This window comes from Rutilus rutilus, assembly GCF_951802725.1.
Source record: "Rutilus rutilus genome assembly, chromosome: 7".
Taxonomy (NCBI): Eukaryota; Metazoa; Chordata; class Actinopteri; order Cypriniformes; family Leuciscidae; genus Rutilus; species Rutilus rutilus.
Window position 1 is genome coordinate 46,861,177 of NC_140221.1, and position 17,244 is coordinate 46,878,420.

Below are 17,244 nucleotides of genomic sequence, written 5' to 3' on the forward strand. Positions count from 1 at the left end.
CCGTTGCTCTGAGAATGAAAACCAGAGGAAAGACTAAAGGTCCTTGCACACGGAGTCCGACATTTTTAATTGCGTTTTTTTCGTATTGTAATGTTTTATGAAGGTGTGTGGGGAGGCCCAGCCAGCAGTACCACAGACCTCTTGAAGGGAGACCCCTGCTAGCAGGGCTTTAGAGGATGCCACTCCTCTAGTTGAGTGGGCTCTTATCAGGAGAGGCGAGGGCAAGTTGCGCGCCTCGTTAGCTGAGGAAATAGCCTCTACTATCCATCTGCTGATAGTTTGTTTAGAAGCAGGGGAACCCTCCGTGTGCCCTATGGTCTCATGGACTTAACGGACACACACACGCAGCAACCATTGAAAGTCCACAAGACCGTAAATCCATATGAAGTGAGCCATTAGGGACAGGGCCACTGTCATTACAAACAAAGTGTTAATAAAGCACAGAATATTTCTGCATGTTTAAGCTGAATTGTAAACTGAAGTACAAGGTCTATAATAAATGCCATGTTTGTATATCATCGGCATTAGATTAATAAATGCATTACCAAGTATTACCATTATTTGTATTCATGGCAAAACTTTTAAACCACTAAACATTAAATTGGTAGCATGTTTTAATAGATATATATTTACATTTTTATATTCAATGGTGTCCAAGCAGAGAAGATTGAGCTTTGGCGCCCTCTTGTTTAACTTGTGAATGAAAGATAGTCTCCTATCACAACTGAGCCGCTTCCATCTTTTGCTGTTGTAACTCATAATGTTTTATTGATAGCTCGAGTGCTTGATCCTCTTCGTGTTCCTGTATTTTCGAATCTACTCAATATTATTTAACTCTTTTCAGTGTGTGTCAGAAATTTCTATTTGGAAATTATAACATTTCTTGACCCTTATGACTCTTATGGTTCATAAAACCAACCATTTCAAATATTCAATCTATACAAAGGTAAAAAAAATTATAATAATAATAAATAAAAAAATATATATAAATAAATAAAATAAATAAATTATATATATATATATATATATATATATATATATATATATATGTGTGTGTGTGTGTATATACTGTATATATATATATATATATATATGTGTGTGTATATATATATGTGTGTGTGTATATATATATATATATATATATATATATATATATATATATAGATGGATGGACCAATCAGCATCCAGCATCAGAACTATCAGTTCTATTACAATCAGTATTTTAGGATAACATTATTTTTCAGAGGAACAGTTTATTAATGAATTAGAACAGAAGCAAAGTAACACAATAGTTTAATAAGCAGTCTCCCAAACTATGTTATTGAGTAAATGTCAAGCATGAAGAAACAGCAGAAACATTTTGAACATATTAAACAGAAATATAACGAAGACATAATATCTCATGTTCTTCTAAAGCCACACAAATCACAATTTGTAAAAAAAATAAAATAAAATGCTGATTTATCTTAAGTGATGACTAAGATAAAAAAATGTTTTAACTGAATGCACTGTTAATTTGTATACACTAGAATCTATATGTTCACTAAACTATAAAATCAAATAAAAACACTAATACAATTAAAAAAAATATTTAAATATAAAAGATAAAATGCATGAAAAATACAGTAAAAATGTAAACATCTGCATTTATAAATATATCAAATCCAGTTTAATGTTCAGTGATTCATACCATTCAAATAAAAAGAACCTTAAAGTTTCCATCAGGCACTGTATATTTTAGGGGTTCCATCATGGGACCCTTTTATTAATTTAGTTTTAATTAATTATTTTCATTCATTTTTAATTTTAGTTACATTTTATGCGGCTCATAAACAAACTCTATCACTAGAAAGAAATGAAATAACTGTTAAACATGAAAGAATTATGCAATCATTTAAGACGTTTCTCGTTATAACCTTTTTGGCACAAAGAGTCTTTAAAACTGAGTCAAGAACCCTAGAGTTCTAAATAGAACCCCGTGAACCCTTTTTCTAAGACTGAGGTCATTTATTTTTTCATGTAATGGCAATAATATTCAAACATTCATTGTAGACTTTTTTTTTCTTTTTTTTCAGTGAATTCATGGTAGTGTGTGTGATTTTTCTTCTGTGTGATTGTGGAAACAGCCGCACTGGGAAGAACATTTTTAATTTGGCTGTTCATTGTTGAATTTTGGACCATAAACCTGCAGAAATGATCTGGGCGGCTTCACTGAGACGAGAATAGCTGTTGTTGTGAAAGTAGCACATGAATAACCATAATCATACATATTTAACTCAAATCAGTCAGACATACATTTGGTTGAGGGTTAGTTGCATGTAATTATGCATAATTTACTGTTATTACTATGGTAAGTACATGTAACATATTTAACAAGGACACTGTAAAATAAAGTGTTACCAAAAATTATAATGCTCAATGTCAATAGAATAAACATGTAAAAGTAAAGTGAATAAACAGTCATGTTTGGTATCATTTAAAATGTCTCAGTGCGACTGGTACAATGGTCTCATCTCCACAGAAGTAAACCAAATGGTAATAAGGGTTTAGAGATACTTTGTTTAATGGGTTTGCACTTTTTCCCAGGGTCCTTCATCCAAACTACCTCATGTTCCTCGACAAGGTGTGAACTCCCTGTGTCTATAACTCTAGTCAATGCAAATTCACATTCATTGTTCAAGTTCATTCCCCACATTGGGGGTCTGAGTATATTTGAATGTCCTCAGACGCTCATCATTATGTATCTTTTCAGGTCAGGTATACATCTTTTACTTTTTATCTATGAGCATTTGATGTTATTGAATTGATTATCTTTGAATTGATTATGTAATTGCCATGATGCCTTTACTTGACTAATACAGTTTTTCTAAAACACATTCCTTGAAACCGTCACTCACTTTCTCAAAACCTTAAAACACAAAACCAAATTTTCAAACCCCATTCACAGAACCTCTGACTCTTCTGGGAAAATCAAACAATTGCCTCAAAACCATTTTATCTGTGCGCAAAATCAAACAATGCTTTCAGATCATACACACGGCGAGTCAAAATTATAAACACTACAGATCATTCATTAGACTCTACATCAAAAAATGGAGAACACAGAATCCAAAGCATGCAGTTACAGAAAAAGGTATATTGTAACAAAGTTTAAAAAAAAATGCAATTACGTAAAAAAGTATAGTAATGACAACTTACAGTACATTGTAAATGCACTGCAAGTATAGTATTGTATTAAATACTGTATAGTATTAAATGTCTGTATATTCAGCACTTGCTGTGTAAATACAGTGACCCAACTGCAAAAGCCAAAAAGGTAACAGTAAAAAACTCGAAATGAAAAGCATGTTACTGTACACTCAGAAGAGTTGTGCAACTGCAAAATCAAGGTCATTGAGAGATTTATTCTGCTTCAGCATCATGACTTCATGTCGGTCCGGCCGGAGGACTTTGTCCACATCATCTCTGCAGGCAAAGGCAAAATCACGCCAGGCGAAGGCTGATCGATATAGATATTTCCTCCTGTTGACTGTGGTGAAGTCAGCAAAAACAGTTGAGCTGCAAAGCAAAGAGGTTGCAAGAAGCGAATATCAACTGAGGAAAGAGAGCGTGTGCAGGTGTTTTATACACTTGGTAAGGGGGCGGGTCCCTTACCTGGCATTGGCTGAGCCCTTCTGTCTGTCAGGCCAGACTTGGTGCAATTGGATGCTTCTGCAGAGGTCAGGTGCGGATTCCCTTCACCTAGGTGGATCTCAAACACAACATTAGAGAACCCTAAAGCAGATCCAGCTTTGACAACATTCACCTTGCTCTTCCTCATCCTCATCCTCCTTGTTCACCGCCTCTTATACACATACTCTTCCTCCTCTCCCTCTTATATTGTTTCCATCCATTATTGGTATCAACGTTCAGTGCAACATTTTGAGTCAGTTTTGGTATTGTTTTGAGTCAGACTTGTATTATGTACAGTTGGTTTGGTCACATCATTTGAAATAAGTGTGAACAATTTTGAGTCATTGTGTGTAAACAATGACAACTGTGTTGTAGTTGTTTAACTTTTGCCTGCCTGTGTTTAGTGTTTTGAATTGGGTTAGGCTATTGAGATGTGATTTAGTGTTTTAGCAATTCAGAAAAACTGTAATCTTGTCATAATGATTTCAGAAGAATACAGAATTAAGTAAGGGATAATGTAGAGCGAGGCGATTGTTATAGCGAATAACAACCCCGACAGGCTGATCGGGACCCTGACGCGAAGCGGAGCTTGAATCCTGAAGGGGTTGTTATTCGCTATAACAACCGCCTCGCTCTACATTATCCCGCTTATTACATGGCTACCCACAAAATAAATAAATAATTTGACACAAAATATTGATTCAAAAAGGAGTTTATTGATTTAAAAACGATTGTATGGCTTCCGCTAAAGAAAATAGTCCGTTCTGCTTCCATAGCAACGCTCTGTTTTTCATGGTGAAGGGTTACAAATTTAAGAATCTATTTCAGATATGCTTCCTTACATAACATCACGGTGAAGAATACTGATTTTAGCATTTGAGGTTTTAATTTAGATAGTATATAAACTGAGAAAGTGATTATTGAGTTTACAGCAAGATATTCCTGCCCGACCTGTTTTTCCTTTGTAAGTTAAATGAGTCAGATCACGGAGACGACTGTTTGGAAGAACTGCAGAAACGTCCTCAATAAAGAATAACTTCTTGAACGTGATCCCAAACGTCTCCTGGTTTTGCTGAAAAAGTTTACAACAGATGGTGCCGTGAGCCGGATGGAGAAGAAGGAAACTCAAAGAATTTTAAGCTCAGCAAAAGATCTGACAAAGATTGCCAGACTGAATCTTTCCAGCTTCCTCCAGATTGAAAACTTCAAGCTCCAAAAAGATCTCAATGCCTGACTGAGTTCCAGACTGAATCTTGAAACTTCAAGCTCAAAGATCTCAACAAAGCTGACTAAGTTCCAGACTGAATCTTGAAACTTCAAGCTCAAAGATCTCAACAAAGCTGACTAAGTTCCAGACTGAATCTTGAAACTTCAAGCTCAAAGATCTCAACAAAGCTGACTAAGTTCCAGACGAAATTTTTCTGTACAACCAACGATTCGGTGAGTTTCACTCCATTCAAAGAACCAATGCAGACCAGTACAAATGTGTTTTTTCCTCTCCACCGTTCAGAGAAGAAGTTAACAAACAGCTGTAGAGTTTGGTTAACTAAAGATAAGCCTCTAAAAAAGTTTTTCTTTTAGAGATGAAATTTATCCTCTGTTGTTGGCAGGGAAGATTAACAGTTACATGTTAATATTGTGTGTATGCTCTTGCTAGAGAAGTTAGCATCAAGTGCTAATAGTTGGTATCCTTTGCTTTAGGCAGAGAAGAATTAGCTTTACGTGCTAGTTATTTCTGTTGATCCTCTGTTCTTGTCGGCAGGGAAGTGAAGTGTGGTAATTTGGAAAGTTAACAATAGTCAAGCTGTGTTAACAAGATTGTACCCTCTGTTTGTAAGACAGTAGAGAGAAGTTTAGTGTTTGTTTGTGTGGTAACATAGAAATTCACAAAATGTTTAGGAAAAGTACTAAATTGATTACACCTCTATGGACAGATAATGAATTCAAGTCTTTGTTATCAGAGCACATGGACTCCATCGTGACTGAGAAAGTCAGATTGAATTTAACAAAGAAATTTGGCATTGATGCAGACAAACTATGGTCAATTGAAGATTGCAAGAAAGTGTTGGGTGCATGTATAAGGAAGAAAAATGTGAAAGGCATTATCTGTTGTCACAGAGAATTTAGCTTATCCATTGCACAACAACGTCTCGGTTACATATGGTAACCCTCGTTCCCTGAGGGAGGGAGCGGAGACGTACGTCGTAGTGACCGAACGTCAATGAACGTAGAACGTAGTGACCAATGTCAATGCAGATGTAAATGCAGTTGAAGTGTGCGTAGCTAGACAAAAGCCTCAGGGAAAAGGTGTTGATACAGTTCCATTTGCAACCCCCATATTGCAGCCACAAGCAGTCAAAACATCTTTAGGTCCTAAAGATATTGAGAGAATTGCTGAAAGTTTGCCATTAGTGCAAAGAAATTTTTCTGAGTTTAGGAGAGCATTGTTCAGTAAAATGCATCTTTACGACATGTCGTTGCCGGAAGTTACACAGCTGATCGATGTCACAAATTCTAACTGAATCTGAATTCAACAATTTTGAGTCTGCTGTTACTTCCGAACTGCAACATGTCAGTAAAGGCGATTTGAGAGAAGGTGTTTTGAAAATCCTAAAGAATATCTTAGGACCCAAAATCGATTGGTCGAGAGTTACTAGCTGTGTACAAGAGAAAGAAGAAACTGTGAGTGAATATACTGAGAGGTTCTGTCAGTCAGCTGCAGTGTACAGTGGAATTGCAGACACTCCAGAAAAGGTATTAGGTGATAATGGCCCTTTGGTTCACACATGGTTTCATTGTCTTTTGCCAGAACACAGAAAGGCGTTGCCTTACTTAAACATCACATGGTCCAGTAAAACCCTGCAAAACAACTTGGACAAGTTAGCTACTTGGGAAAGAGACTCTGATGTCAAGGCAAGAGTAAAAATTGCAGCAGCATCCTTTAAGGTCAATTCAGAGAAACAGAAACGCAAATGTCCTAGAGAAGCCAGTTGTTCTTACTGTGGCAAGCACGGACATTTTGGAAAAGAATGTAGGAAAAACAAAAAGAACTTTAAAGAAGTTAACAAGGTTAATCAGCTTCTGCTTAGCCTGCTTGATATTCTGAAGCAGCCCCTCCCCTCCTCGTTAAACTCGTGGGGCAACTTGATACAGTGTTAACCATTTAGGCTGTGAGTGCTTAATTTCCCCAGTAACTCACAACAAAGATGAAAGACTTATTTTTGTTTAATAGAACAAAAGGAAAGTGACTGTCTCAGCCTTTGTTTGGGGGACATTAAGTAAGACTCACAGGCTTAAATGTTATACCTCAGAAACATTACAATCAGACACCATCCTCTGTTATGATGCCTACTAGGACTGATGTTTCACTGGAGAATGGAAATGTGCCAATTTTCTCACACACTGTACAGTGTGTACACAACACAGGGACAGAATAGGACACGGACAAGTGAGGTGCCCTGGGAAGAACTGAACGCAACAGGCTTCGGGGGTGAACCCAGGGTGAAGACACTACCTCATAGGCCTTTCCCGATTTAGTCCATCCTTACCTCACTGGTCCATAGGTGTCAAATAAATTAAGAAATAGGGAAAGAATGAAACGACAACAATGGACTCTGAAACCGATAGAACCATAGTGTTTAAACTGCTACAACCGTAGTGTTTTGAAGAAATACTGCTCTCTGTTTTTCTGTTTTCTGTCTTACAGTGTGCAGATAAAACTTGATGGCTTTTTCGAGATCCATATGCAACGACCGTCTCATCTGCGTATGAAGCCCCAACCTCAAGAAGACAACCAGACCCACTGCTGAACGAACTATCACAAGAGAAAATGAAAAATACACAACGCAGAGAATTCATGGACCCTAAATTGCATGTTTGTTTCTGTGTCAGGATGCAATTACAGATGAACAACACTGACAGAAAAACTTTTATCACTGAACATTTTTTTTTTCTTCTTTGGATAATTCAGATCAATTCATTTCAATTGAAATAGCGCTGCCAGTTTAAACTGGGAATTACATTTACATTTATGCATTTGGCAGACGCTTTTATCCAAAGTGACTTACATTGCATTTCAAGGTACACATTTACATTCTTATCAGTTCTTGCTTTCCCTGGGAATCAAACCCATGACCTTGGTGTTGCAAGCGCCAGCGCTCTACTGTTTGAGCTACAGGAAAGCTTATCTTAGAAATTAAACGTTTTAGAAAAGGCTGGACTTAAATAACATGGACAATTCTGAAACAGATAATTTAATCTAAGGAGAATATTTATTTTTATAACATTAACTCTTCCAAGAAGGGAAGTTGGCAAAGAGGTCCACTTTTCAGGATTGTTTAAAAAAAAAATAATTAGAGGAGAATAATTGGTGTCAAATAAGTTATTCAAATCGTGAGTGATAATAATAGCCAAATATTTAAGACCTCTTTCTGAAACCTGAAAGGGAGATTGTATAGACAGATTACAAATATTAAAAGGCATAGAGAAAGATTTTTGGATAGACGTCTGTGGGTTCTCCAAGTACAAGAGAACATCATCTGGGAACAAAGAGATACATTTTTTTTCAATAAATACAGTATACAATAACGGTGATAGAGGAGACCCCTGTCTACAACCTCTACATATTGGAAAACACTCAGACATCAGGCCATTTATATTGAAGTTGGGTACTGGATCTGCATAAAGATGTTTAATCACACTAATAAAGCTGAAAACTAACTCGAATTTGGTAACACTTTATTTCGATAGTCCACTTTAGACATTCTAGTAACTTTGCAGCTACATGTCAACTAACTGTTATTAGATTATTAGTAGACTGTCTGCTTTGACTATAAGTAACTTGGCAACTACAAGTCAACTTATTCTCCTAACCCGAACCCTAACACCTAACCCTAACCTAACAGTCTACTGACAGTCTACTACACTCTACTAATACTCTAATGACAGTTAGTTGACATGTAGTTGAAAAGTTACTTATAGTTAGTAGAATGTCTAAAGTGGACTATCGAAATAAAGTGTAACCCCGAATTTTTCTAACATTGAAAACAAAAAAGACCATTCTACACTGTCAAAAGCCTTTTTGGCATCCAAAGATAAAATCATCGCTGTTTTTTTTTTTTATATTGAAGTAATGTATAGCATTGAGAGCACGACGTACAAAATTCGCACCACAACAGAGATTTCATAAAACCTGAATGATCAGAATTCATAACTTTGGAAAGGACCGTTTCAAGTCTGCAGGCCAGTACTTTTGTGACTATTTCATAGTCTGCATTGAGATGGTTAATGGATCTATAAGACGAATTTTTATCTTTTTTTAAAAGCAAACTAATAGAAGCATGTCTAGGATATTGTCTTTCCAAATGTTATTAATAGCCGGCATTAGAACTGGATGGATTTTCGACCAGAATCTTTCCAATGGAAAACCATCTGGGCCTGGACACTTCCAGTTCAGCATGGTCTGAATTGCTGCCCAAATCTCCTCCATTGTAAATGGTGCATTTAAGATAGAACGAATAATACAAGGTAATGAAATATCATTCAAATAGGCAGTAATATTTAAATCCAATGCTTCTGAGCTATAAAGAGTTTTATAAAAATCTCTGAAAATACTATTTATAATCAAAGGGTCACTTGAGATGTCACCACCTGCATTCCAAATCATATTAATTGAACAATCATTATTTTGATTCTTTAGCTGGGAAGCAAGCAATCGACTGGATATTTTTGTTTGGTGAAAAGCAATAGCTGTCATGATTCTGCCTTCATGTCCTAGATCTTTCTTGTTTTGAGGCAGGATCATGACAGAACCATGTTTTGTGTGTAAGCACATGGCCATTTGTTTGGCTGTGTGCTTGCGTTGTCTCGTCATGTAACCCCGCCCCCTTGTTATCTCATCTCGTCATCATTAGATTATTGCTTTACCTGTGTCACCTGTTCCTGATTAGTTTGCTCCCTATTTAATCCCCTTGTGTTTGCTGTCCTGTGTCGGTACATTGTCTATCCTTGTCTGATACCCTCCGTGAGTTACCTGAAGAAAGCCTTGTCTTGTTAGAAGTATTTGATCCTGTCTTTATTGTCTAAGTTTATCGTCTGAGTGTTAGTCTAGTGTTTTCTGTCTTAATAGTTCATCCTGTCTTGTTTTACCCCCTCGTGGGTTTTGTTTTCTGTTTTTGTGTAGTAATAAACCCTTGTAATGTCTGCAAATGGTCTGCGATTGGGTTCTCTCCTTCTAAACCATGACAATAGCTGTTGAATATGACCAGTGTGATCCATTTTCAATTTGGACCTTGCATTAACCAACGCTTTCAGATTTTGAAACTATATTGTGTATTTGCTCTAGCCTAGTGACTTCTTTCGGCAAGACTAAACTGCATGCACAAATTGTTTTGGAATAAAAAAAATAGTCAAGCCTAGAATATGAATTGTGCAGGTGTGAGTAAAACGTGTAGTCTCTCACTCTAGGATTCAACTGTCGCCATATATCTATCAAACCTGTATCCATGCTTAAATTATTGTCAGATATACTTATCTGCATTATCAAAAGAAAAAACAACCTTTACAACGCCGTTCGGATTATTCCAATTTATTACTCTTTCGTTTTAGGTTGTTCTGGGCTTCCGCCACTTTTCAGCGTCTCATAGACAAAATCCTCCAGCCCCCTTCCGCGAATGACACTGCCTACCTCAACGACACCATTATCTACTACAGTAATGATTGGCAACGGCATCTGGAACATGTGTGCACTGTCCTGAGTTCGCTGAGGGTGGCTGGACTCATGACGAACCTGCAGAAGTGTGCAATTGGGCATGTGGAGGTACAATATCTGTGTTTCCACTTGGGACATGGGCAGGTGCGTCCCCAAATTGATAAGACAGCTGCGACTGCAGCCTGCTCAAGTGCCAAGACGAAAAAGTAGGTGAGACAGTTCCTGGGGCTGGCAGGATACTATATGAGGTTTATTCCTAATTATTCGAAGCTCACCAGCCCGCTTACTGATCTCACTAAAAGCAAGGAAGCAGCAGATCTGGTCCAGTGGATGGAGCTGTGCCAACAGGCCAATACCAAAGTAAAGGCTGCCCTGTGCGGTGGCACTCTCCTAACTTTGATTTAAACTTTAACTTAAAACAGAGAAGCCAGATACAACACCTTTGAACAAGGGTCGTTCTTTTCCTCTGTTATTACCTCCTGGGATTGGAATTCAATCTCTGTTCGGATCATGGGCGCCTCAGTGGCTTCACCTTAATGGCTGCCAGCAGTTTTCTCTGAGAACCTGGCCTCTTAGAATCTAACAAAAATCTACTGAATCCTTTCTGGTATTCTCAAATTTAGTGGTTAATTGACTCAAGTTGCATTTTATTTAAATTGCGTCTCAATATTGGGGACAATATTTCCACTATCCGCTGAGCTTGTGCTGTAGCCCAAGTTGATGGGCTTTTGGGCCTACTAGGACCTTGACAAACAGATCTGTCACCATCAACATTTGCAACTTTCATCAACTTCTGGTACATCCTGGTAAGACACATTATGCCTCCTAAAAATGTTACAACATCTCCTTGTGAGGAGGATGCAGTTGTCACAATGAGTGTACTCTCCCAGTTGATGGAGAAGCAGAGAGGGATCTATAAAGATATGTTATTGCAGCAGCAAGATAACTTCAAATGTTTCATTCAGCTGATTATGGATGGAACTAACAAAAGATTGGATGGTGTTATCAGAGATGTACAGGAGCTGAAGACCAGCTTGGAATTTACCCAAACAAAGTTTGAAGAGGAGAAGATGGGATGCACTGAGATTGAGGCAAAGATAAGGGCATTTGAGACAAATATCACTACTTCCAAGCAGGAATTGGATGCAATGTTTAACAAGCTTGACTACATTGAAAACCAGAGCAGGAGAACAAATATTTTAATCGATGGCATTGCTGATGAGAAAGGAGAGAATTGGTGTGAATCAGAGAAAAAGGTGCGAGAAATGTTTTCAAAAAACTTGGGCTTAGATGGAATAAACATGGACATTGAGCGTGCCCAGAGACTTGGTCAGTTTCAGGAGAGGGGAAGGCCAAGGAAAATTGTTGTCAAACTTCTTCGCATTAAAGATAGAGAGCTGATTCTTTCTTCTGCCAAGAAATTAAAGGGCACTAGGATCTACATTAATGAAGATTTCTCTGAAGCTGTGCAACTGAGGAGGAAAGAGTTGTGGCCGAAGGTGAAAGCTGCCAGAGAGAGAGGTGATAAAGCGAGTTTGAAGTATGATAAACTGATCATCACCCCAAGGGCTGGACAAAGTCAGTGATTGGCTTAATGAGCTTCAAAGATCAGTTTTATATATGTTTGTGTACATGCATGTGTGTCTGTGTGCAGGACTTATATGTATGTTGCCTACTTGATGATGATACAATAACTTAGGGTACAAGATATTCAACTATAGGACTTATTTACCTTCAACTAAAATGACCAGTATAAATAAACTACCTAAAGGTTTAATCCTTGCACATATTAATATATGTAGTCTAAGGAACAAAATTCAAGATCTGTCTTTATTTTTGCAATTAAACAAAATAGACATACTTATGATTTCTGAAACTCATCTGGATCACTTCATAGACAATTCAGATGTTGATATAGGGGGGTTTTCAATTTATAGAAATTATCGAAATAGGTTTGGAGGTGGAGTGGCCATTTATATACGGGATCATTTCCCTGTTAAACTGAGATATGACTTAATGGTTGATGATGTTGAAGTGTTATGGTTACAGGTACAACTTCCACATTTAAAACCGATTATTCTTGGCTGCTGTTATAGGCCACCTAGTGCCAGGATAGAGTATGTAAATGGGTTATGTAATATGCTAGACAAGGTGACTGAGGAAAACAGAGAGCTATACTGGCTGGGTGATCTAAATATTGATTGGCTGTCTGATATTTGTCCTCTGAAGAATAAGCTTAAAACTATGACAGACACATGTGGTTTATCTCAATTAATGGATCAACCAACAAGAATTTCTAGTAACAATACAGGATCTTTAACATCAAAATGTATTGATCATATTTACACTAATAATCCTGATATGTGCTCAACACCCGTTTCTGTAACAGTTGGCTTTAGTGATCACAACTGTATTGCTGTCTCCAGGAGAACTAAGCTACCTAGAGCCTGTCCTAAAATCATTATGAAAAGATCTTATAGGGTATTTAATGAGGAGAGTTTTCTAAATGAATTGGATAATATTACATGGAATTTGATAAGTGACATTGATGATGTGGATGCATCCCTTAATTTATTTATGGATTGTTTTATGAGAGTTGTTAACAATCATGCCCCATTAAAGAAATTTACAGTTAAAGCCAAAAGTGCTCCTTGGGTTGATACTGAGTTAAGGAGCTTAATGGCTCAAAGGGAAGAGGCTAAAAAGGTTGCGGTTCTTTCTGACTCTCTTGAGGACAGAAAATTTTATTGTATTTTAAGGAATCAGGTGACCAAGGTGAACAGAGTTAAAAAGAAAAAATATTTTCAGAAGAGAATTGACGATAGTGGTACAGATAGTAAGAGAATGTGGAATGTACTCAATGAAATCATGGGGAAAAAATCTACTTGTACTTCTTTTGTTGAATTGAATGGAGTTTATTTGACTAAGCCAATACAGATTGCAAATTATTTTAATGATTATTTTGTTAACAAGGTTTCTAACTTTAGAGAGACAATGAAATACACTGTTGATTCCAACTCAAACGAGCTAATTGAAAGGTGTATTATGAAAGATAAACTGTGTAGTTTTGAATTTCATCAGGTTAATGTTGTGCAGGTGGAAATGTTGCTGAGATCTTTGACTGTTGGTGGGTCTGCTGGTACAGACAACTTGGATAGTCGGCTGTTGAAGTTATCAGCTGGACATATTTCTAAACCAATCTGTCACATTTTTAACAGATGTCTGATTAGTGGTGTGTGTCCAAAACTTTGGAAGGAGGGTAAGATAATTCCTTTACCCAAAGACACAAAATCAGCTTTCTGTGGTCCAAATAGTAGGCCTATTAGCATTTTGCCTATTCTAAGTAAATTATTGGAAAAGATTGTATTTGAGCAAGTGCAAGATTACTTTTCTAACAATGATTTGACTACGATGTTTCAGCATGCTTATAGGTCTGGTCATTCCACCTGCACTGCAATGACACAAATGTCGGATAGCTGGTTGACATCAATCGATAACTCATTGCTGGTGGGTACACTACTATTAGACTTCAGTGCTGCCTTCGATGTGATCGACCATGAAATTTTGATTTCCAAACTTATTAGTTATGGTTTACTTCCTCAGCAATCAAGTGGTTTAAGAGCTATTTGTCGGAGAGGTCGCAAAGAGTTTATTTTAATGGTGCATTATCTTGTAGCAAGTCCCTGGATTGTGGTGTTCCTCAAGGAAGTTGCCTCGGACCTTTGTTATTTTCAATTTTTACAAATGATATGCCGTATATACTCAGTAAGGCTACATTGACTATGTTTGCTGATGATACTACTCTTTATTATGCAGCCCCTACATGTTCAGAGCTTAATCAGGTTCTGTCTTGTGAGATTAGCAAATTGTATAACTGGATCAAAACAAATAAACTTGTTCTAAATATTTCAAAAACTATGAGTATAATATTTGGTTCTAAGTATAGATTATCTGATAATCCTAAAATTAATATACAAGTAAATGGTCAAAATGTACAGCAAGTAAAAAAGGTGAAGCTTCTTGGACTTTGGCTTGATTCCACATTGTCATGGTCTGATCATATTAACAAAGTTGTTGCTAAAATGGGTAGAGCTGTTGCAGTAATGCGTAAATGTGCACAGTTTCTAAATTCACAGCTGTTTAGTCGTGTTGTTTGTACATTGGTTTTGTGTCATTTGGATTACTGTTCTGTTGTATGGTCTGCTGCATCAAGTAGTCATTTAAAAAAATTACAAGTGGCTCAAAACAAGGCTGCAAGACTGGTTCTTGGTTGTTCTTCGAGAACGAGTGTTGCAGAGATGCATGAACGTCTTGCTTGGCTGATGGTCAAGCATAGACTATCTGTTAATATGTTAGTATACTTTCATAGAATTATTAACACTCAGACTCCTAAATTTCTTTATGATAATATAATTTACTATTCAGATATGCATTCACATTACACAAGAGGTGCGAATAGTCTACAGATTTCTTTACCCCTACCTAAATCTGACTCTATGAAGAGGACCGTGTTTTATAGGTCAATTGTGTTTTGGAACAATCTTCCAGTTGGGGTTCGTGAAATCAAGGGAAAAACTGGTTTTAAAAAAAGACTAAGACTGTATTTGTTTTCAACATCATAATATCGTCTGGATTGATTGAGTGAGGTTGTATCATGTGCTATGTTGTTTTTCATTATTTTATTATTATTTTAATCAGTACTTTTTGTATTGTTATTTTTTCTTGTTCTCTTATGTGTATTTATATATGATATATTTGGAAGTAATTGTGATTGTAATTATTGGGTTTTGTATGTATTGTTTGGACCCCAGGAAGACTAGCTGTCGTCTCGGCGTCAGCTAATGGGGATCCTTTTAAATAAACAAATAAAAAAAATAAACAAATAAAACCTTATGAAGGATACCAGCGTGCGGATCCCCCATTGGTATTTAGCTTTACAGCCGTTTAAGTTGAAGGTGGTCCACAGATAGGGGGCGAGATGGCTGTAGCTGACTTCCTCTCTAGAAATGAGGGGGAGAGGCTGCAAGCCTTGGGCGAATCGTTACATTATGTGTCCTCAAGCCATAATAGTCAAACAGACGAGGGAGGGGGAAGTATTAGATAGGAAAATATTATCTGTACCAGGAAATTACTGGAATTTTTTTTTTTTCATCCTCTGGAGTTCAGGTTCATCGCCTCCACCTCCCACGTTGATATGTAAACTTTCAGAGTCCTATAAAAGAGGCTCTTCTGTCCGATCTGAGAGACGACGGCTGCTGTGCTGATATTGGTGAAGTCTCAGGATTTTTCAAAACTATACAAGAACAGTGAGTATATGTTTTAAACCTTTTGCAACAGGGCAAAGTTATTATATTTATAAGTGACAACAGTATATGAATGAATCCAGAATTAATTCTTAATTAAAACTTCACCAAAACCAATGACCAGATGCAAACTAGTAAACATTATAACTTCCACTGTTAGCAACTTGCATTAAAAAACAAAAACAATGACTTAATTATTGACATTTGAGGTAGTAGCCAATAACACATTTTTATCAAAAGATTTTATAATGATGTTCTCCATTAGTTTTGGAATGATAGTGTTACGTTCCACGTGTCTTTGTGTATGTTTATGTTGCTCTGTCTCTTTATTCATTGCTTTCAGGTGGAGATTGCTTATTCGCTGCGTGTACTCATTACGGGTACGCGTCATCAGCTGCTCCACCAATCGATTGCTGCGCTGCTGGGTTTAAAAACCCCATTCACCAGAAGAGAGGCAGATCTCCGTCAGATCTCATTTGACTTGCCCTCACAGAGATGCTTTGTTTTAAACGTAACCACTGTTTGCAATGACTTCGAGATTAATACCATTAGAGACCTGAGTAACACTCCCTTGAGTTTTTGTGAGATTGATAGCATATGCCTAGCACGCGATTTGAGAAAGCGCACGCCCAGTAACAACGGAAGGTAGGCTTTGCTATTGTTAATTAGGCGTGGAGTGTTCGCCAGTATTGTACTTTCGTTTTTCAGTTAGTGTAGTTTATTTACGGCGGCGCACCCGCTGAAGATTTCGGTTTTAGTTCTACATTTTTCTTTGTCAGTTAGTTTAGAGGTCTGATTAAAATTAGATATTATAATTACGTTTTGATTATTTCATTGAGTTGGCGACACTCCTGTTTTTCCTTTAGTTTGTATTTAGTTATTTTTGATCTTGCTGTGCACCCGACTTCTTTCATCCTGTATGAATAAACGTTTTAAACGTTTGTAACGTTCCTTGGTGGTTTTTCCTGTCTTCACACATAGCAACTGTGCCTCACATAAATGTTATGTCATCATCCCTTTTTCCAACTTTAAACACGTAACAATAGATTTTAACTTTAATGTCGACTCTATTGTTTTATAGATGAGTGCATCCAAACCCCAGGAAAGGTAATTCTGCTTAGATTCCTATGAAAGCTGTGCACTTCATTATATCGCCCATAAGTACTGTACTGCATTATGTAATGTCTATTACAAACTGGATGATTCTGAAAATAATGTTCAAAATGCACTTAAGACTCATTTAAATCTATGAACAAACAAAATATATGAAATAGCAGTATGTGATGTTAAATTCAGCACTGGTCTGTCTGTCTGTCTGTCTGTCTGTCTGTCTGTCTATCTCCGCAGTGAGGTGAGAATCGAACACTCTCTGAATAAGAAGGAGAAGGAGTTTGTAGTCAAAAGGAGAAAAGATGTTCTACAAAGCCTGAAGAATCTTCAGATACACTGCTGTGAGGTAAAACGTAGCCGGTTACTAATGATAATGGGAACTAGAATTTCGTCGCTAGACACGATGGGGAAAAACTCCTTTTTCCTCGAATATTGAAGCCTTTTTATATA

The 17,244-nt window shown here is 37.0% G+C and overlaps 1 long non-coding RNA gene across 1 annotated transcript; it reads left to right on the top strand.

Annotated features, from left to right (window-relative positions):
- Nucleotides 1–15,625: 15,625 nt before the first annotated feature.
- On the top strand, nucleotides 15,626–17,134 carry LOC311292964. The gene is made up of 3 exons (XR_014627860.1): nucleotides 15,626–15,687; nucleotides 16,766–16,791; nucleotides 17,032–17,134. It is a non-coding gene; the product is annotated as an uncharacterized lncRNA (long non-coding RNA).
- The last annotated feature ends 110 nt before the right edge of the window (nucleotides 17,135–17,244 follow it).